The 21932-nt window shown below is 40.2% G+C and overlaps 1 protein-coding gene across 5 annotated transcripts in view; it reads right to left on the minus strand.

Annotated features, from left to right (window-relative positions):
- The window catches only part of COMMD1 (copper metabolism domain containing 1), a 230016-nt gene that overhangs the window by 87643 nt on the left and 120441 nt on the right, over positions 1-21932 (minus strand). The window lies entirely within an intron of this gene.

Raw genomic sequence — 21932 nt, forward strand, 5'->3', positions numbered from 1 at the left:
GTCATGGCGGCCACTCCATGCGTGCATATACTGACACAAAATGACCAATTCAGTTTTCCTGATAGGTAATCATTCAAAAACTTTAACAGTTCTGCAGCTATGGTACTGGCTGGCAACAAAAGTGTACATAACATATCCTCATGCACATCCTCCTGAAAAGTATATCACACAAAAACAAGCATTGTTGCCTTGTCAACACTAGTAGATTCGTCAACCTAGAATGAGTGCCACAGTGACTCATTAATCCTAACAATTGTGCCTCAATATCCTCTATTTCATCAATTCAACGACTTATAGTGCTAGCTGAAAGAGGAACACGTGCCACCTTCCGAACTGTAGCCTCTCCTAAAAGTTCAAAACAAATGTCCTTAGCAGCAGGTAGGATCACTCTTCACCTATAATAAAGGGCTTCTCAGCTTTAGCAATGCAGTTAGCTACTAAGAATGATGCTCTCAATGAAGACACATTTGAAGTGGTTGCTTCTTTGTGTTCACGTTTTTTTCTTTTGAAAAACTCCAAAGGCTTGTCTTTTAATGCAGGGTGCTTGGTCTCCACTTGGCAAAGCCATTTTGAAGGTTTCATGGTTTCCATTGGATAGCCGGTTGCCATACACACAAAGAGGGCTTGGAGGATGTGAATGTGTAATTTAAGTGGAACTCTTGGTATTTTCTTTTAAATGCAGCTTTCTTTTTGTTGGCAGTCTTAGAGACTTCTGCTGTCTTATCACTGGGTCTTTCCTACTTTTCAAAGAAATTCTTGCTTTTTACTCATTTTGGCTAGGGTTAGTTTGTGGGCTGACAAAACTGTCAGTGAGACAAGTGTGCAGTGTGGGAAAAGAGGACCAGATGGAGGTGGCAAATAAAATAGTGGGCAGGTCATGCACAGACTAAAATAAATGTCAGATTCTGACTTAAAGCCTGCCACCAGATGCAGCTCACTTGCTACTATAAAGCCTGCCACCAGATGCAGTTTAATTGTCACCTGCCACTCACTGATAGGGTTTTGATATGAGTCTGAAAGCAGCTGATTATGGTCTCTGTGCAGTCAAACTTCTCTGCCAATGTTAACCTGTATTTGCAGCCACTCCCCAGTGCTAGCATCTGTGGGGGTTCACTCAGGGTGGTAGGAAGAGTTGTAAGAGAAATTATAAAGAAAGTTATAAAAAATAGTCACAAGCCTTCTTGAAAGGCCAGAAGGTTTTTCAAAGGCCTCAGGATAGAGTTACAGCTGAAGGCAGCCTAATCCTCTTTACTTTGAGCTAGGAGCAAGGGTAAATAACAAAGAAATGTAAGGGAGTTTATCTAAATAACTTGTTTACTCATGTGGTCCTAAAACTAACCTTTAATCATTCACCAGCAGATGGCTCTCTTGGGGGGAGGGCAACCAGGCTTATTACCCACAAATGGTGGTTGCTTTAGGCATCAGAACCTGGCCTTTATTTGTTACCCTCTAATGGTGTTGACTCAAAGCCTTTGTCATTTAACATACGCTGAATAAAGGCCGGCAAGGCCAGCAAGCCAGGGTGCAGCTGCTAACTCTTGACAGCACTCTCCTCGAGTGTCTACAAGTGACCATGGACCCCTCAGGTAGCTTTTTCACTGAATATCGGTGTTTGAGTGCATTTGTTCATCTGTCGCTGGGTCATGGACTGTGGGTTGGACCCCGACAAGCATCACTGTCTCAGCTCCACCTCAGATCATCAGGCATTAGGTTCTCCTAAGGAGCATGCAACCTAGATCCCCTGCATGTGCAGTTCTCAATAGGGTTCGTGCTCCTATGAGCTATTTTTTCCCCTTTTTATTTGTACAAATTTATGGGGTACATGTGCAATTTTGTTACCAACATAGGTTGCACAGTGGTCAAGTCATGGCTTTTAGGGTATCCATCACCCAAATAAGATAAACTGTACCCATTAATCAATTTCTGATCAGCCTCCCCTCTCCCACCACCATTTTGTTTCCCTTCCAAGTCTCCGTTATCTATCCACTTCTCTATATGTGAACACATTTTTTCAGCACCTATTTATAAGAGAGAACATGTGCTATTTGTCTTTCTATGCCTGGCTTGTTTCACTTAACATAATCACCTCCATTTCTTGCTGCAAATGACCATTAGTCAGCTGTCCCTGACAGGATTTCATTTTTCCTTCTGGCTAAATAATATCTAATTGTATATATGTACTACATTTTCTTTACCCATTTATCTCTTGGTGCACACTTAGATTGACTCTATATCCTTGCTATTGTGAACAGTGCTGTGATAAACATATGACTACAAGTATCTTTTTGATATGCTGACTTTTTTTCTTTTTTTTTTGAGACAGAGTTTTGCTCTTGTTGCCCAGGCTGGAGTGCAATGGTGTGATCTCAGGTCACTGCAACCTCTGACTCCAGGGTTCAAGTGATTCTCCTGCCTCAGCCTCCTAAGTAGCAGGAATTACAGGCATGTGCCACCATGCTCGGCTAATTTTGTATTTTTAGTAGAGATGGGGTTTCACCATGTTGGCCAGGCTGGTCTCCAACTCTCAAACTTAGGTGATCCACCAGTCTTGGCCTCCCAAAGTGCTGGTATTACAGGCGTGAGCCACCACGCCTGGCTCTGATATGCTGACTTCTTTTCTAGGGGGGTAGATACCCAGTAGTGGCACTGCTGGGTCAAATGGTAGTTTAGTTTTAGTTCTTTGAGATAACTCCATGGAAGGTACTACCTTCCATGGAGGCTGTGCTAATTTACATTCTTACCAACAGTGCTCAAGAGTCCCTTTTCTCTGCACCCTTGCCAACATCTGCTATATTTTGTCTCCGTAATAACAGCCACTCTGGGGTAAGATGATATCTCATTGTGGTATAGAGTTGCATTTCTTTGATAATTAGCAACATTCAGCAATTTTTTTTCATATACCTGTTGGCCATTTGTACGTTTTCTTTTGAGAAAATGTCTATTCATGCCCTTTACCCATTTTTAGTAGGATTATCTGGGTTTTGTTCTTCGGTTGTTTAAGTTCTTTGTATATTTTTTATGTTAGTCCTCTGTTGGATGAATAGTTAGCAAATATTTTCTTCCATTCAACAGGTTGTCTCTTTACTTTGCAGATTATTTCTTTCACTGTGCATAAGTCCCATTTGTCTATTTTTGGTGTTGCTTCAGGCCTCATTTTAAATTGACAAAAATAAAATGAAATATTCAGCCATATGTAAATACTCCAGGTACCTATGCCAACTGTAATACCGCATCCATAAAACCCTTCTTCTCTGGGGTAACTGGCGTGACATCAATGTGATACCTATGGCCACTGATCCTTAGAATTTGGCCAAATGTGTTTCCAAATGTCCTGCTGAATTATTACAGTCTATCCAATCATTTTAGTCATCCCTAAAATCCCATTGCTAAAGTCAGTCAGCCCAAAATTTGAGCTCATCTAAACACCTCAGAAGAACTGACTCCCTCTATTCTTTTTTCTTACAGCTCTAATTTTAGACCTCAGCTTATTAGCCTGAAAAACATATATATATCAGTCAAAGTGAGAAATAATATTGTTTCTTCCATCCACTAAGAAAGCAAGGTGGAAGTATTGCCCTATTTTTTTCATTGCATAAAATCCTGCTAATAAAAATTTGATACTAAAAAAACCCACAAATAAATAAATCAAGAAAAGTACCTCCAAAAACAAACAAGCAAATGATTTCCTATTAGCTGGTCTTGGTCTTCGTTTATTTTCCAGAGATTCCCAACTTCTCAAAGTTCCAAGTTCTGTTTCTAAGGACAGTATCCTGCTCCTACACTCATCTTCCTCTCATTATTTTGTGACACATTTTAATACACTGATATATTCAGGCGGTGAGATAGGCATCAGAATTATAAAAAGTATTGAGAATGATACTTACTGTATTTTGTTTTTGAGACAGGTCTCTCTGTCACCCAGGCTGGAGTGCAGTGGTATGATCACAGCTCACTGCAGCCTCAACCACCTGGGCTCAGTGGAGGCTGAAGTGGGAAGATCACTTCAGCCTCCAGAGTAGCTGGGACTATGGGTGCATACCACCACACCCAGTTAATTTTTGTATTTTTTGTAGAGATGGAGTTTTGCCATGTTGTTGAGGCTGGTCTAGGGCTCAAAAGATCCACCTGCCTTAACCTCCTAAAGTGATGAGATTACAAGCACGAGCCACCATACCCAGCCCAAGAATGATATTTTTAAGTCAGCCTAGGTATTATACCTAGGACGCTTTGAAGACTGGAAGAATCTTCCATAAACATGACAACTAGTTAGCTGCCCTTTTGGCTAAAACGATAAAGAAACTGCAGTGATTAGTGAGAAAATAAACTCTATAGTGATATATGGAAATTCAAAAAGAGAAGAGAGATTATGTGACTATGCTAACACATAGCTCAGGTCAGGAGACAGGTATCTTTATCCTTTCTTCTTTGACCCTTCCTGCATCCTATTACCTCTGATATGGATATAATGGTGTCTTGGGCTATAAGGACAAAGATCATACCCAAGGAACAATGGAATAATCTGATGGAAAATCTGAGACTCTGAAGATACATGGAACAGAGCCTACATCTGGACTTTTACATAAAAGGAAATAAACTATCTTTTAATTTTAATTTTAATTAATTAATTAATTTTAAGACCGGGTTATGACTGGCTAATTTTTGTATTTTTGGTATAGATGTGTTTCACCATGTCGCCAAGGCTGGTCTCAAACTCCTGGGCTCAAGCGATCCACCTGTGTTGGCTTCCCAAAGTGCTGGGACTATAGGCATGAGACACCATACTGAGCCAACTTTTATCTTTTTAAAGCCTTTGTTAATTTGGCTTTCTATTATTTGCAGCTGAACTTAATCCCAACTGATATAATAGATAAGGAGAAACAGGATGGTTAAGAGACTCCTTGTCAGTGAACTGTAGAGTCATCTCATTGAAGACTGAAAGAGTGGATGATAAATTCTCTGAGAAAGGAGATGAGGAAGTTTTTATTACTATTCCTCCAGTATAATGTGGAAGGCCTGAAGAGCTGTTTGTATAAAGAGTTCGGCTTAGTGAACGAGCTACATCCTTGGCATAGTCACAGAATGCTAATAGTTGCTATAAAGCCTAATGATATTGACAACTGAACAGAATATGTGAGGTTACTAAACCATTAACATGCTTTACTGAACATACAGCTTTTCAAACCTTTGGACTATTTACAGTGTTGATTTCAATCAATTCCAGGAGGTCTCAATGGAACCAATTATTATATAACTATAGGAGGCTTAAAAATTCATTCCTCAAAGATTCCGACCTAAGAAAATCCAGAAATCACTCACTCAACAGTGCAACAGGGCTAACTAGCCAATGGGATACATTATGTAATCTACCTCAGAAATTTGTCAAATTAAAAAAAGTATCAGTAGGGTGTGGAGGCTCACGCCTGTAATACCAGCACTTTGGGAGGCTGAGGCAAGTAGATCACGAGGTCAAGAGATCGAGACCATCCTGGCCAATGTGGTGAAACCCTGTCTCTACTAGAAATACAAAAAATTAGCTGGGTGTGGTAGTGCACACCTGTAGTACCAGCTATTTGGGAGGCTGAGGCAGGAGAATTGCTTGAACCTGGGAGGCGGAGGTTGCAGTGAGCTGAGATTGCGCCACTGCACTCCAGCCTCATGACAGAGCAAGACTCTGTCTCAAAAAAACAAAAAGAAGTTATCAAGACACTTGAAAGAGGAAAGTATCAGAAGACAAAGACCAAAGATGAAAACAAAGTCTGTCATCAGTCACTAGATGCATACATGAAAAAAAATTAGTTTTTAGCACAGCAATAACATTTCTTACAACTTCATAAAATGACTCTGTAATTTTTCTTTAAAAATGATGCCTTCTACAAATTATGGGTTGAGATTAGAGAAGTATGTATGGTTTACTGAACCCTCAGAGATCTCAGATGGCTTAGAAGTTACATGGAGTTTTAAAATAATAATAATAATAATAATAATAATAATAATAAAAACCCCTCCAGAGTATAAGTTAATTTCTTGTCGGTCTGGAAGCCTATCATGAGATATACTGAGCCTATCTAAGGTGAGCAGGTAATAAGATAAATAAACTGTAGGCCAGGTGCAGTGTCTGATGCCTGTAATCCCAGCATTTTGGGAGGTCAAGGTGAGGGAATCACGAGGTCAAGAGTTCAAGACCAGCCTGGCCAACATAGTGAAATCCCATCTCTACTAAAAATACAAAAATTAGTCAGGTGCGGTGGCACATGCCTGTAGTCCCGACTACTTGGGAGGCTGAGGCAGGAGAATCATATGAACCCAGGAGGTGGAGGCTGTAGTGAGCCAAGACCTTGCCATTGCACTTCAGCCTGGGTGACAAAGTGAGCCTGGGTTTCAAAAAAAGAAAGAAGAGAAAGGAAAGGGGAAAGGGGAAAAAGGGGGGAAAGGGGAAAGGAAAGGAAAGAAAGGGCATTTACCATGAATGGAGCTTGCAAAACTAGAAGATGCTTGGGTGAGTCTGTGAGTGGTCAGGAAATGTGATGGCCTAGGATATTACTGTGCACTACTGTATACTTTATAAACATTCTACACTTAGACTACACCAAATAAAGCAATTATACTATGACATTACAACAGCTACAATGTCATAAGGCAATAAGAAGTTTTCAGCTCTATAACAGTCTTATGGAACCAGCATCATATAGGCAGTCTGTCATTGACTGAAAGATAGTTATGGGACACATGACTGCATATGAGAAAAGTGCTCATAAATTTTAAAGTACTAGCAATAGGCAGACGTAAGCTATGTTCTTCATTTCTGTATTCCCAACCAGATTGTAAGGGAGCAGGAACTCTGTAACACTACTGAATACTTTTTGGTCTCCAGCAAAACTGAATAAATGTTTCTTAATGTCTTCATTCTCAAGCAAGGAACTCAGGCTTGTTTCTGCCATTTGGGGTGGTGGCAAGAATAACCTCTACTACTTTGCATCCAAAGATACCAGAGAGAAACCAAACATTTTATTTGCTTCAGAAGAGCTTCACTTGCCTAGTCTTATCTTTGTAAATCATGTATTAGTTCACCTACTCCAATGCTGTAGCTATTGCAGAGTTAAACAACTTAATCATGTGACTGCTTTATAAGTCATAAATTGGAGAGAGAAAAAAGAAATGCATCTGTTCTTTCCTCAAAACTGCCATCTGCTAAATTCTTTGAATCATGTTGTCAAAATTCACTGCAAGGAAAATAAACTGTGTTCAGAGGATCAAGAAAATAATACAGTAGGCATAGGATTCATAAGCTCTTCACTTTGTTTAACTTCAAGGAATGCTTCATGGTACATTCTACACTACTAATTTTAATTTTCAGCAGAAAGTAGCAGTATATGTTCCCACACTACGATGTACACAAATCCCAATTCTCTTACAAGTCATAGGGCTCTGGATAAATTCTACCCATCTCAAGTCACAATTTCATGAACTCTTCTGTTTGTCTAATCACATTTACCTTGACTTTTGGTTACCTAGCACTTTTGTTCACACTATAATAAATTTTATTGGTCAGAATAGCACATACAAGCACCTGTCTTATTCACAGCCAGACTAAGTTCTTTACTTTTCTTTACCTTTATAGGATGGAAGTACTTTTAGCACTTGCTGAAGGATAGTTAGAACAGTTATATGACTTATCCAGGACTTGATTTCTTTATCTATAAAAACAATACTAGTTATCTTGAAACTGCCTTTGCAAAATTATGACAGTAAGGGAAATCTGACATAGTTGACTCCATCTTGCTTCTGACCTCCAAGCTGTCCTTGGTCATTCCTGGACACAGGCCAAGTTAACATTGGAAGAAATTTATAATTTAACTTGAGGCCGGGTGCAGTGGCTCATGCCTGTAATCCCAGCACTTTGGGAGGCCAAGGCAGGCAGATCACCTGAGGTTAGGAGTTCATGACCAGCCTGGCTCACATAGTGAAACCCATCTCTACTGAAAATACAAAAATTAGCCAGGCATGGTGGCAGGCACCTGTAATCCCAGCTACTTGGGAGGCTGAGGCAGAATTGCTTGTACCCGGGAGACAGAGGTTGCAGTGAGCTGAGATCATGCCATTGTACTTAAGCCTAGGCAACAGAGCGAGACTCCATCTCAAAAAAAAAAAAAAAAAGAACCAAAAAACAAACAAAAAACCAATTTAACTTGAAAGTAAGGATGATAATAGCAACAGGAGGCCAGGCTTGGTGGTTCACACCTGCAATCCCAGCACTTTGGGAGGCTGAGGCAGGCAGATCACTTAAGGTCAGGAGTTTGAGACCAGCCTGAGCAACATGGTGAAACCCCATCTCAGGTCCCTGCCTTGCTCAGGGACCAAAAACTGCCTTTGTAAGACTAATCAAAGGCCACAAGAATAGGATTATGGGAGGAATCTGAACTTGGATAAGATGTAGGTATAGTTTCCATAAATCTTTACTGCTCAGGAGCCATGTGACCAGAGGTCACAAGATTTGCAACCTCCCCAAGTGCTCCTATAGATACCATCACTACTATAGAATCTAAGATTGATTTTTTAAAAGATGTTTTTCAGATTTATCCCACCCAGACCTATGATTCATGGCTCAACTGATCCTGTGGCTCCACCCAAAGGCAGACTCAGCACATAAGGACTGTTTTTCCACAACCCTACGATTTCATCCCTAACCAATCAGCGGCACCCATTCCCTAGCACCCCATCCACCAAATTGTCCAAAAAAAACCCATAACCTGCAGAACTTTGGAGAGACTGACTTGAGTGATAACTCTGGTTCTCTCACATGGACAGCCTCATGTCAATTAAACCCTTTCTCTCTCTCTCTCTTTTTTTTTTTTTTTTTTTTTCTTAAAGATGGGGTTTCACCATTTTGGTCAGGCTGGTCTTGAACTCCCAACCTCAGGTGATCCACCCGCCTCGGCCTCCCAGAGTGCTAGGATTACAGGCGTCAGCCACCGCGCCTGGCCAGTTAAACTCTTTCTCTACTGCAATGCCGTGGTCTCAGTGAATTGATTTTTGTCTGTACAGCAGGGGTAAAGAACCCATCAGGCAATTACAATCTTAATTTCCCAATGTCTGTGACACAGATCAAATTAACAAAAATATGATGACAGAAGCTCTTTGACAGTTTATTCAGGAAGAAAATAGGCCTTTTTCTTTTTTTTTTCTTTTAGTCAGGAGCTTGATCCTTGAAGAGTCTACATACAAATGATAGAATCTTACTCTCACCTGTTTCTTTGGTAAGTGAAGGGAAAATGAATGGAATGTTTCCCATTAACGTAACTTTTCATTTTTCTTTAACACTGGCTGCTAGTCCACAATGTTTGGTTCACCCCTTCAGAAAACAAATGTAAAAAAAAAAGAAACACTAGTCCCAATCCTTTAATCTATTCTGCAAAGATGCCAAGAAGACAAATAAGATACTTACAAAACCAAGAAGCTCTTTTGGAGGAAAGGTACTATAAAAACAAAATATATTAACTATTCTCACATTCTAAATTCTGTGCCTAACTTCCATTTCAAATTGGTAGCTTAAAAAACAGAGGCCAACACAGAAATCAGTAAAAGGATCAAGGCAGAACACATAAACACACAAACAGCAAATGCAGGAGATAGACCAGGAGGCAGATTAGGTTATCAGATGTAACATAAAGACGTCTCCTTCAAAATGACATCTCTCTTCTAACCTAATGTTACAAAGGCTAGTTGAACAGAATGAAGGGCTGGTAAGCCACAAATTTAAGTAAATCTGCAAAGTAAAATCTAGTCTTGGTTAATCATAATGAAGAAAAACAAACAAATGGATTACAAATTGGCTGCCAAGGTTTGCAAGGTTTTTGTTATTCAATTACTGACACATGTAACATAAACAAGAGGGAAGCCAAAAGGCAAAAACACCACGTGGAGATTAGCAGCAAGAAGGCCATAAAAACAGCAAAGTATAAAACTTTACTACATGAGGATCATGATTTTTGTGTGGAAAATGTTTGGACTGCCCCTTTCCCTGACCTCACTGAAAAACAAAAATATACCAAAAACAATATGAGAGATATTCCTCAATGCCACAGTGAGGGATGCAGGACTATTATAAACTGACATGAGCATCAGGAAAAAACAGATACAGAGCCTAATCAGAAAGAATGAAATATACATACCAAAAACACCAGCACAATAAATTAAAAAACAAATGGCTTAATGTTCTCATGGTTATCAAAAAGCAAATTACCACTGATCTTGTAAATTTATACAGAATCCTCCCTCAGAACAGCTAAATTTCTTCATATTCATCATTAATATTCTTTCAATCTTTACTTAGTCAAGGTAGTTAGCAAGATTTTAGAGGGGAGTTCTTAGTTTAGGGAACTAATATTCTGGAAAGAATCAGCATCATTCCCTAATGGCAGCATACAAAATGCATAAAAGAGGCCAGGTGTGTGGTGGCTCATGCTTGTAGTCCCAGCACTTTGGGAGGACAAGGCAGGCAGGTGGTTTGAGTTCAGGAGTTCAAGACCAGCCTGGGCAACATGGAGAAACCGCGTCTCTACACAAAATACAGAAACAATTGGCCAAGTGTGCCCAGCTAATCAGGAGGCTGAGGTAGGAAGACTGCTTGAGCCTGGAAGGTGAAGTCTGCAGTCAGCTGTGATGGCACCACTGCACTCTAGCCTGGGTGACAGAACGAGACCCTATCTCAAAAAACAAACAAAATGAATAAAAACAGCTCAATAATTACTTCTCTATTAATAAAAGTGGCAAAATAAAACCTATCAACTTTACAAATGTAATTTATTGAACAAAAACACAAGTTTTCATTATTCACAAATCAAGAGATTCATAATTTTTTATCTAGAGAGTAGAAATGGATTAATTTAAAATAAACGAAAGTCATGAATTAAAGAAGTTTCAGTCTGAAACATATCATATGTTAGATGATGGTATCTACTGACTAAATGTAATACTGTATTCTCATGAATATCTGGAGGAAGAGCAAAGTTTCTGGTGGCATGGACCGGTAAGATCCTTACAATCTTTTGAGGGTAGAGTACAGCAGTGTGAAGAGGAAAATAGTGACCAATGGGCAAGAAAAAAGCCGAGAGCAGTGGCTCATGTCTGTAACCCCAGCACTTTGGGAGGCAAGGTGGATGGATCACTTGAGGCCAGGAGTTTGAGACCAGTCTGGTCAACATGGGGAAACCCCATCTCTGCTAAAAATACAAAAATTAGCCAGGTGTGGTGGTGCATGCTTATAATCCCAGCTACACAAGAGGCTGAGGCAAAAGAATCACTTGAACCCAGAAGGCGGAAGTTGCAGTGAGCTGAAATCGTGCCACTGCATTCTAGCCTGGGTGACAGAGCAAGAGAGTCTCCAAGAAAAAGGAGTGCGGTGGGGGTGGGGGGGGTGCGGCAAAGAAAAATTCCTGTACTAAAGACTATGACACAAGCAAAAAGCAAACTGTCAGGAGTAGAGAAAAACCCTCAGCAAGGCAACTTGATCTTGGTGATATATAATTCCAAGAACTTCAACCTTAATTTTCTTCCTATTTTGTCTGTTAGGTTTCATTTTTAGGGATATTATGTCTAATTTCACCATGAAAAATACAAGTAGGTTTCACTTGACATAAATTCTTTTAAAGGGAAATTATACTCTGAAAAGTAAAAGATATATTTTATAAATGATTTTTCACTGAGCAAGAACATAGGGAAAGAAAATGAGTTTTATGCCAGGCAGAATTGTATTCAACCCTCTAGACCTGCTACTAACTTGTATGACCTTGGTCTTCATTTATTTCTAATTTTATATTTTTATATATTTTTAAGAACTGGCATGTAAGAGGTAGTCTTTTTATTTTTTTACTTTTTGAGATGGAGTCTCACCCTGTCACCTAGGCTGGAGTGCCAGGGATGCAATCACGGCTAACTACTTCGACTTCCTAGGCTCAATTGATCCTCCCACCTTAGCCTCCCAAGTAGCTGGGACTACAGGTGCATGCCACCACGCTCAGCTAATTTTTGTAATTTTTGTAGAGACAGGGTCTCCCTATGTTGATCAGGCTAATCTCGAACTCCTGGCCTCTAGCAATCCCCCAGTCTTGGCCTCCCAAAATGCTGGGGTTATAGGTATGTGCCACCATGCCCAGTCAAGAGGTATTCTTAACAAATGGCTATCATTATGATTATTAAAGGGATTGCTAGCTATATAAATTTTTCCCAGGAGGGCCTTTGGGCAATAAAACTACATGTTACTATGCCAGAAAATACCTGACCAGTTAGGTTTCATAGTTCCTATGGAATTCTTGGTTCTGAGGATATTTGTGTTTAGTAGAAAGAGCTTTAAGTAAGAAAAAAGAACACTTCTTTTCAGGTATTTAATTTTGTTAACTTCCAAAAGATAGAAAATACTACCTGGCATATCTCACACTTAATACTCCATAAGCAGCTATGTTCCTTTGTCAGACAGAACTGAGCTTTCCTATATTTCCATAACTACCTACCAGAAACTGGCCAGCAATGCTTGAAATTGCAACTTGGGCTATCCAATCCTGGTGGTATGATGCAAGAGCAGCTTACTCCCCACTGATATTTAAGAGGTATATGCTGTGCAAGAGCTAGAAAATCAGCCAGTACCACCTAACCACAAGGTGCTATTCTCACTTCCTCTCTTTCAGTCATTTGCTAATCAACTCCTCAAAGAAAGATCTTAGTGATACTCCATCAGGTAAAAGGGAACAGCACAGGCTTGTTACTCATTAAGGCTGGGACAGCTGCCAGGAGTTTTCTGAATAAGATCTATCGTTATGTGTATCCCTGTAATCCTCCTAAGATGTAGAATGTAAATGAATATACAAGCTAGAGATGGTTTCCTTAAAAAATGTGAAGTGCATATTCTCTGCTAGAAGGAAAGAAGAAAGGAAATAGCATCCAACCCAGCTACAGAGTAACTTAACAGCAGTCAGATTCAGAAAATGTGCTAACCCAATTTTCAGGCACAATTTTCTGGCCCTTCAAAGGCTGGAAATAAATGCAAGCATCCTGAACTTGGTTTCTCTTGGGAATGGCAGAGAAAGTTAAAGTTTTCTCCAAATTAAGTTTCATTTATCTACTTATGTTCTTAGAAACCGTGAAAGAAAATCAATATAAGTTTTTCAAAATACATATACACAACTACATATGTCGTGTATATGAGCATACATAAAGTAACTGTCTTTCATTAGAAATGAAATTTTAAGGAACGTGGTCAACAAATCTAACATTAAAAAAATAAGGAGGCTGGGCATGGTAGCTCATGCCTATAATCCCAGCACTTTGGGAGGCTGAGGCGGGCGGATCACAAGTTCAGGAGTTTGAGACTAACCTGGCCAATATGGTGAAACCCCATCTCTTAATTTAAAAAAATACAAAACATTAGCCAGGCACAGTGGTGCACACCTGTAGTCCCAGATCTCAGGAGGCTAAAGCAGAAGAATCAGCTTGAACCCAGGAGGCAGAGGTTGCAGTGAGCCGAGATCGCACCACTGCATCCCAGCCCAGGTGACAGAGCAAGACTTTGTCTCAACAAAAAGGAAAACAGGCTGGGAGTGATGGCTCATGCCTGTAATCCTAGCACTTTAGGAAGCTAAGGCAGGCAAATCACTTGAAGTCAGGAATTCGAGACCAGGCTGGGCAAAATAGTGAAACCCTGTCTCTACTAACAATAGAAAAATTAGCCTGGCATGCTGATACACACCTGTAATCCCAGCTACTCAGAAAGCTGAGGCACAAGAATTTGCTTGAACCCAGGAGGCTGAAGTTGCAATGAGCCAAGATTGTGCCACTGCACTCCGGCCTGGGCAACAGAGCAACATTCTGTCTCAAATAAATAAAAGATAAAAAATAAAATAACAAAAAATATAAAAATATAAAAAGAAAACAATCATGCCTAGATAGCAGAAAATAGGAAAAAAGAAAGCCACATTATGATAAATTCCATAACAAATTTCAAAGTCATCTTCGATTTCTCAGTTATTGGGGTATTGCTGCCATTATTAAAAACACCTTTATTACTTAATACATTTGATTCATCGGTTTATTTGTTGTTGATGGTGGTGGTTTTTGAGAGTCCCATTCTGTCACCCAAGCTGGGGTGTAATGGTGCCATCTCGGCTCAATACAACCTCTGCCTCCCAGGTTCAAACAAGTCTCCTGCCTCAGCCTCCTGAGTAGCTGGGACTACAGGTGCACGCCACCATGCCTGACTAGTTTTGTATTTTTAGTAGAGAAGGATTTCACCATGTTGGCCAGGCTGGTCTCGAACTCCTGACTTCAGGTGATCGGCCCGCCTCAAGCCTCTCAAAATGCTGGGATTACAGGTATGAGGCACCATGCCCAGCCTGATTCACCAGTTTTTAAAACCACTATCCAAAGACAACTCTATGAGGTACACAGAATTAGTTCTATTTTATATGTGAAAAACTGAGACAAATATGTTAAGTGGCTTATCTAACAATACAAAACTATTTAATAGGACAGCCAAAACTGAAACATAAGTCTTCTAACTCCTCGATCTATCTACTAATCTAGTGGTTTCAAACTTTATTTTAGCCCCAGAATCCTCTTTCAAACTAATTTTTTTATAGAACCCCACTAATTTAACAGATAAAACTGGAGCTCCTCCAATGAAAGTAGCGATTAGGCCTAGAGCCATGGATATTCGAGCCGGCTCCTTCTTCCCCCCGATGGGCTTTGAGCCTTCTGGGTAACATCATAATTCCAAGGAGCAAAATGTAAACCATTAAAAGTTATCTCCCTAACTGCCCAAGGAAATCCATAATGTTCCAATCCAAATATGAGTAAGAATAAAATGATATCTCTCACAACTACCATATATAAGACTTTCATAATCATAAATATATATTAATGGAAATAAAAGTTATATCCCATATGCACCATTCCAAAGGTTATGGCCACAAAGTTTACTAATTACCAAACTGCTCCTATGCACTGTGTGATAGAATGGGAAGGAGCTGGGCAGAGTGTATCCCATTTCTTTGGCAATATTAAAATCTCATTTACAATTCTAGCTAAGCTATTTGTTTCCAAAGTTAAATATAGATACCTTCCTTCAAATAAAATCTTATGCAGAGAGCATTTTGTGAGCTATTCTATTACAGTTAAATGAGCCAGGGGGCAGGCAAAGCCAGATAAGCCTCTCCAAAGCAGCCCAACTCTCTTGGAACATTATGGAGGCATGACTAGCAAAAATAAAGAATTATTTCCAAGTTTCCAAGTGGTTTTTGAAATGCAAATAGTCAAGAGCACATACTGTTAATGGACTGACATCTGAAAAAGAAGGAGAGGAAGGCCGGGTACGGCGGCTCACACCTCTAATTCCAGCACTTTGGGAGACAGAGGTGGGTGGATCACGAGGTCAGAAGTCCAAGTCTAGCCTGGCCAACATGGGAAAACCCGGCCTCTACTAAAAGTACAAAAATTAGCTGGGTGTGGTGGCATGTGCCTGTAATCCCAGCTATTCGGGAGGCTGAGGCATGAGAATCGCTTGATCCCAGGAGGCGGAGGTCAAGACGCAGTAAACCAAGATCGCGCCACTGCATTCCAGCCTGGTGACAGGGCGAGATTCTGTCTCAAAACAAAAGGGAGAGGCAATAATGCCTGATTTATAGGCATAAGTAAATATACTTGAATGCAAAGTACAACCAAAAAATTTCTGTCCCCAGTCACCCCAATGAACCACTATATACCACTCTTCTACAAATGGCTTATAAAAACAACAAAATTATTATTTTAAAGAGTCCTACCACAAGAGTTTAAGCAATAATCAACAAGCAGGTTAAGTTTATTAATCCCAGTGGCCAAACGGAAAGTAAGTAAATCTTACTTTATCTTTGATAATAAATCTCAAATTCAGAATAAAACCAAAGTGGAAGTGATGTATACAGTGAAGTCTATGTATACAGCCACCAATGAGAGGCTACAAAGCAACAGGAACATTAGAACTGATGTCAAAGTTTAAATCACATGTCAGGAAACAACAACAAACAAAACAAAACAAAACCTCTTACATCAGCTCCAGAGAAGCCACTATCAGCTGCACTTCTTTCTAACTATCAAAGGCATACCAGTCAAGAAATTAGCTGTTATACCTAAAACTATACCCTGCAGCTGTAATACACAATAATTTAAAGACTATACAGTCTTCAAAAAGAACATCAAACTGGAGTGCAAGTTTGTTTTCTCCTTGCATATGCTACACATTACCCATGTGAGCTAAAAAGCAAGTAATTTTTTTCTCAGCCTTTTTATTTGTTATAAAAAGGACTTCTAACAGCTGCCCTACCTACTTCACAGTATTGTTGTAAGGATATGATAAAAAATGTCCATAAAACACGATTTAAAGTACTATTACGTAACTTGTCACTGTGAAAGATACTCATTTTACCAACCAATCATAGCAAATATAAAATTTATCTTTGTTGACTAAACTTGAAAAGATTCCATATTAATTTAGCATTGTTGTCTCAAGAAGAAAAATCTCTATACCTTTTTTCTTTTTTTTGAGATGGAGTCTCAGTCTGTTGCCCAGGCTGGAGTGCAATGGTGCGGTCTCAGCTCTCTGCAACATCCACCTCCTGGTGCAGCTATTCTCCTGCCTCAGCCTTCTGAGTAGCTGAGATTACAGGCGCCCACCACCATGCCTGTTTAATTTTTGTATTTTTAGTAGAGATGGGGTTTCACCATGTTGGCCAAGCTGGTCTCGAACTCCTGGACTCAGCTACATCTTTTTTCCATCTTTTTTTTTTTTTTGAGACAGGGTCTTACTCTGTCACCCAGGCTGGAATGCAGTAGTATAATCTCAACTCACTGTAGCCTCCACCTCCCAGGATCCAGCCATCCTCCTATGTCAGCCTCCTGGGTAGCTGAGACTACAGGGGCACACCACAATACACAGCTAATTTTTTGTATTTTTTTGTAGACACGGGGTTTTAGGATTTTGCCCAAGCTGGTCTTGAATTTCTAAGGCTCAGGTGATCTCTCCACCTCAGCCCTGCAAAGTGCCGCAATTACTGGCGTGAGCCACCATGCCAGGCCCCTTTAAAAAAAAAAAAAAATTGAGACAGTCTTACTCTGTTACACAGGCTAGAGTGCAGTGGCATGATCACAACTCACTACAGCCATAACCTCCTGGGCTCAAAAGATCCTCTCACCTCAGCCTCCCAAGTAGTCAGAACTGCAGGTGTGCGCCACCATGCCCAGCTTAATTTTTTTTTTTTTTTCTGAGGTGGAGTTTTGCTCTTGTCACCCAGGCTGGAGTGCAATAGCTCAATCTTGGCCCAGTGCAACCTCCGCCTCCTGGGTTCAAGCGATTCTCCTGCCTCAGACTCCCAAGTAGCTGGGATTACAGGTGCCCACTATCATTCCCGGCTAATTTTTTGTATTTTTAGTAAAGATGGGGTCTTGCCATGTTGGGCAGGCTGGTTTCGAACTCCTGACCTCAGGTGATCTGCCGCCTTGGCCTCCCAAAGTGCTGGGATTGCAGGCATGAGCCACTGCGCAAGACCAATTTTTGTATTTTTTGAAGAGAATGTTTCACCATGTTGGCCAAGCTGGTCCTGAACTCCTGGGCTCAAGTGATCCACTTGCCTAGGCCTACCAAAGTGCTGGGATTATAGGCACGAGTCACCAGTTCTGGCAAAAAAAAACCATCCTACCTTGATTGTAACAACTTATATACATAAACAGGCTCTCTCTCAACACACATAGAACTGGGAATCCCCACCAATCAGAGGTCACTATCAATAACAACTTATTTCAATCACCTGAGCAGTTTTCAGTTGAGCTTTGAATTCTAGCCTAACAAATAGGTATCAAAATAAAGGGAAAATAAGTATCTTGTGAAAACTTCTAAGAAACCATTAAATGAGAGGTGCCATTTTTTTTCTTTAAGTATCAGTATACAGGCTGGGCACGGTGGCTCACGCCTGTAATCCTAGCACCTTGGGAGGCCAAGGCAGGCAGATCACGAGGTCAAGAGATCGAGACCATCCTGGCCAACATGGTGAAACCCTGTCTCTACTAAAAATATGAAAATTAGCTGGGCATGGTGGCACATGCCTGAAGTCCCAGTTACTTGGAAGGCTGAGGTAGGAGAATCCCTTGTAACTGGGAGGTAAAGGCTGCAGTGAGCCAAGATTGCGTCACTACATTCCAGCCTGGTGACAGAGCGAGACTCTGCCTCAAAAAAAAAAAAAAAAAAAAAGTATCGGTATACAGAATAACACAATTCAGTTAAACTTATAGTGAATGTCTAACTCCACTCTATCCAAGGCCCTGTGCTGTAGAGGTTTGTGCTGCAGTAGTGTGGATCTGCAAGCTCTAACCTGCACAGATGTTTATCGAAATCAAATACTAAAATCATGCTTCACAGGAGGAAATGTAAGAATTAAACGTGAAATGATTATGTCTTACACAGAATAGTCATTGGATAACAGTTTTTGGCTGTCATGAGAGCAAAGATGATGATGACGAAGCAAGTAACTTGAGCCTCATGCTGCTACCAGCCTCACCTATCACTTGGTTTTCTTTAATATGTATCTAAACTGAAGCTCCCACAGTCTAGCATTCAGAAACACAGTTTGCAGGGTTTTTTTTTCCCCCCCACTGTTTCTGCTTAAAGATCAAAGAGCAAGGCCATGTCAGATATTTTGTACCTTAAGAAAACTTTACCAGTGATCCATATACACAGTGACTGGCAATTACACTGTGTATTTTATACTATAACAACTTCCTAATCAAGGTAGGTATGGCCCATTTATAAAACGATGAGTTGAGCTTTGACATCTGAAAACATTTAGAAAATACTGAAACAGAGTTTGTTAGTTATTAGTGAGAGGTTAAACTAAAAGGTTGTGATGGGAAAGAGGGTTTGAAAAGACAGGAGAATTATACATATGGCAGCTTGATGGAGTAAGCAAAAAAGCTTGAAGGGAGGAAGAGGGCAGTGGAGTGAGTGTCCAAGGAGAAGCTAAAAATGCCCATGCAGAAAGGAGAAAAAAAAAAAAAGGAAAAGATGAGATGGAGAGATAGACAGAGGCAAGAAAACAGAAGGTCAAAGAGAGGCTGAGTAACTAAACAAGGCTTGGTTCCAGGTCACAGGTACCCTTTTACTATTATCCTCCATTATTTGATATAATTGAGTGTGACTTTTTTTTTTTGAGACAGAGTTTTGCTCTTGTCACCCAGGCTTGAGTGCAATGGTGCAATCTCAGCTCACTGCAACCTCTGCCTCCCGAGTTCAAGTGATTCTCCTGCCTCAGCTTCCCAAGTAGCTGGGATTACAGGCGCCTGTCACCACGCTTGGTTAATTTTTCTCTTTTTTTTTTATTTTTTTCCTAGCTACTTTGGATTGAGATGGAGTTTCGCTCTTGTTACCCAGGCTGGAGTGCAATGGCGCGATCTCGGCTCACCGCAACCTCCACCTCCTGGGTTCAAGCAATTCTCCTGCCTCAGCCTCCTGAGTAGCTAGGATTACAGGCACGCGCCACCATGCCCAGCTAATTTTTTGTAGTTTTAGTAGAGACGGGGTTTCACCGTGTTGACCAGGATGGTCTCGATCTCTTGACCTCGTGATCCACCCGCCTCGGCCTCCCTAAGTGCTGGGATTACAGGCATGAGCCACTGCGCCTGGCCTAATTTTTCTATTTTTAATAGAGAAGCAAGTGTCACCACATTGGCCAGGCTGGTCTCGAACTCCTGACCTAAGGTGATCCACCAGTCTCGGCCTCCCAAAGTGCAGGATTACAGGTGTGAGCCACCGTGCCCGGCTGAGTGTGACTATTAATGGAAACAAAAACCCAAACGAAAACAGCCTCTTATGTAACATTTCCACCCCACCAGGCTGAATTTCTAAATCCATAACCTCTTTTGATACATTAAAAAAAATTTTTTTGAGACAGGGTCTTGCTCTGTTGCCCAGGCCGGGTCACTGCAGCCTTGACCTCCCGAGCTCCAGTGATCCTACCACCTCAGCCTCCCAAGTAGCTGGCACTACAGGTGCACACCACCAGCCTGGCTAATATTTTCACTTTTTTGTAGAAAGGGGGTCTCCCTATGTTGGCCAGGCTGGTCTTGAATTCCTGGCCTCAAGCAATCCTCCTGCCTTGTTCTCCCAAAGTGCTGGAATCACAGGCATAAGCCACTGGGTCCAGCTTACATTTTTAACTTCAGTTTTCATCATAAATGTAGAGGACATGGTGGACAGTCACACCATTTGATGGGTTTCACCCTCTCTAATGTGCTATCTAATATATCCACTAGCTGAAACCTGGAACTAAAATTTAACAACTAAATGCAGTAGCTTGAGAGCAGGGCAAATCAAACAAATATGTGAATTATTTCTATCTAAGGTACTTCAAGAAGTAACAATTTTTTTTTTTTTTTTTAAATTTTAGAGACAAGTGTCTCGCTGTGTTGCCCAGGCTGGTCTCAAACTCCTGGGCTCAAGCAATCCACCTGCCTCAACCTCCTGAAGTGCTAGGATTACAGGTGTGAGCCACTGTGTCTAAGAAGTAACTTTTAAAAAAAGATATTTTTCTGCTCTCTCTCAAGGCTGTCTTAATTCAACATTTTTATTTTTTTTTAAATGTCAGAATTGCCTTTGTTCATTAACTGAAGAGAAAGGTAAGTAAAAGCATAATGAAAGTATATCCTGTATCAGCAGAAATCATCTTAAAACTATGGTTTCCTCATTCATCTCTAGTAGGATATTACTTTTTATGCCAGATATTCCTGTTTCCAAAGAAAAAGAGAAATAAATTAGGTCTGGTAAAATTAATGTCATTTTTTCCAATCTAGTAAAAAATAGTAACCAAATACAGCTAAGTCATAAATAATTCAAAAATTTAAACGTAAGATGTAAGCTAACATACATTTAATTATGTCCTGTTTTAAAGAAGCTAAACCAATAGAAAAACAGCAGCAAGGGGCAAATCTATAGGGGTGTATTAAGTTCCACCAAAGTAAACAACTATCAATTTTAAAGTACATGCCTGAAGCTTTGAATAGCAGAATAGGATTTTATTTCCATGAGTCAATGGTTTGTAGGGTTTTTTTCCTTAATTTTATTTTCTTTTAGAGACAGATTCTCATTCTGTCATCCATGTTGGAGTGCAGTGGTATGATCATAACACTGCAGCCTGGAACCTCGGGGCTCAAGCGACCCTCCTGCCTGAGCATCCTCAGTAGCTAGTGCTGGGATTGCAGGTGTAAGCCACCACATCTGGTCATGAGTCAGTGGTTTCTGGCACAGTCAGATTTGAAATAACTCTTCTTATGAGCAAATTTACAAAATTCATATATTCTGGACAGTTCTTAATTCCTGACAATGAATCACAAGCATATCCTGAGTCTTTTCTACATGTTCATTACAAGATATATAACATAAAATTTTGTACTCAAAACTTTTCAAAAATTTAGGGAAATAATAAACTGTATTAAGTGTTAGATTGTGTTATACATACTAAAGTGCTAAAGGCATATAAAGGAAAGGTAGGCCAATGTAGCAGAAAGACTGTTTTCACAGAAGCAACAATCAACTAAGTGTTGTTAATGTGATAGTGGATGTTCTCTGAGATGTCAGAGATAATCTGAGTAAAGATCACTGGGATCCCATCATACAAGCCCTCCCTATATGATTCATTAGAGATCAAATTCCAACCCCTCCTGAGAATGTGAAACTATTTTTATTTTAAAAGCCACTGGTAATCACAAAGTACAGGTCTTCAAAATGAAATTCATGCAAATCAAGCATCATGAAAACAAGTAATCAAACAAAATTTACTTTACCATAAACAACAGGCCCCCCAGAGAATAGATGAGCCTAATGTAAGATGACAGATACTCTGGCTCCTCAGGTTAATGTGAAATGA

The sequence above is a fragment of the Sapajus apella genome, unplaced genomic scaffold (assembly GCF_009761245.1).
Source record: "Sapajus apella isolate SASKATOON/1434 unplaced genomic scaffold, GSC_monkey_1.0 scaffold26, whole genome shotgun sequence".
Taxonomy (NCBI): domain Eukaryota; kingdom Metazoa; phylum Chordata; class Mammalia; order Primates; family Cebidae; genus Sapajus; species Sapajus apella.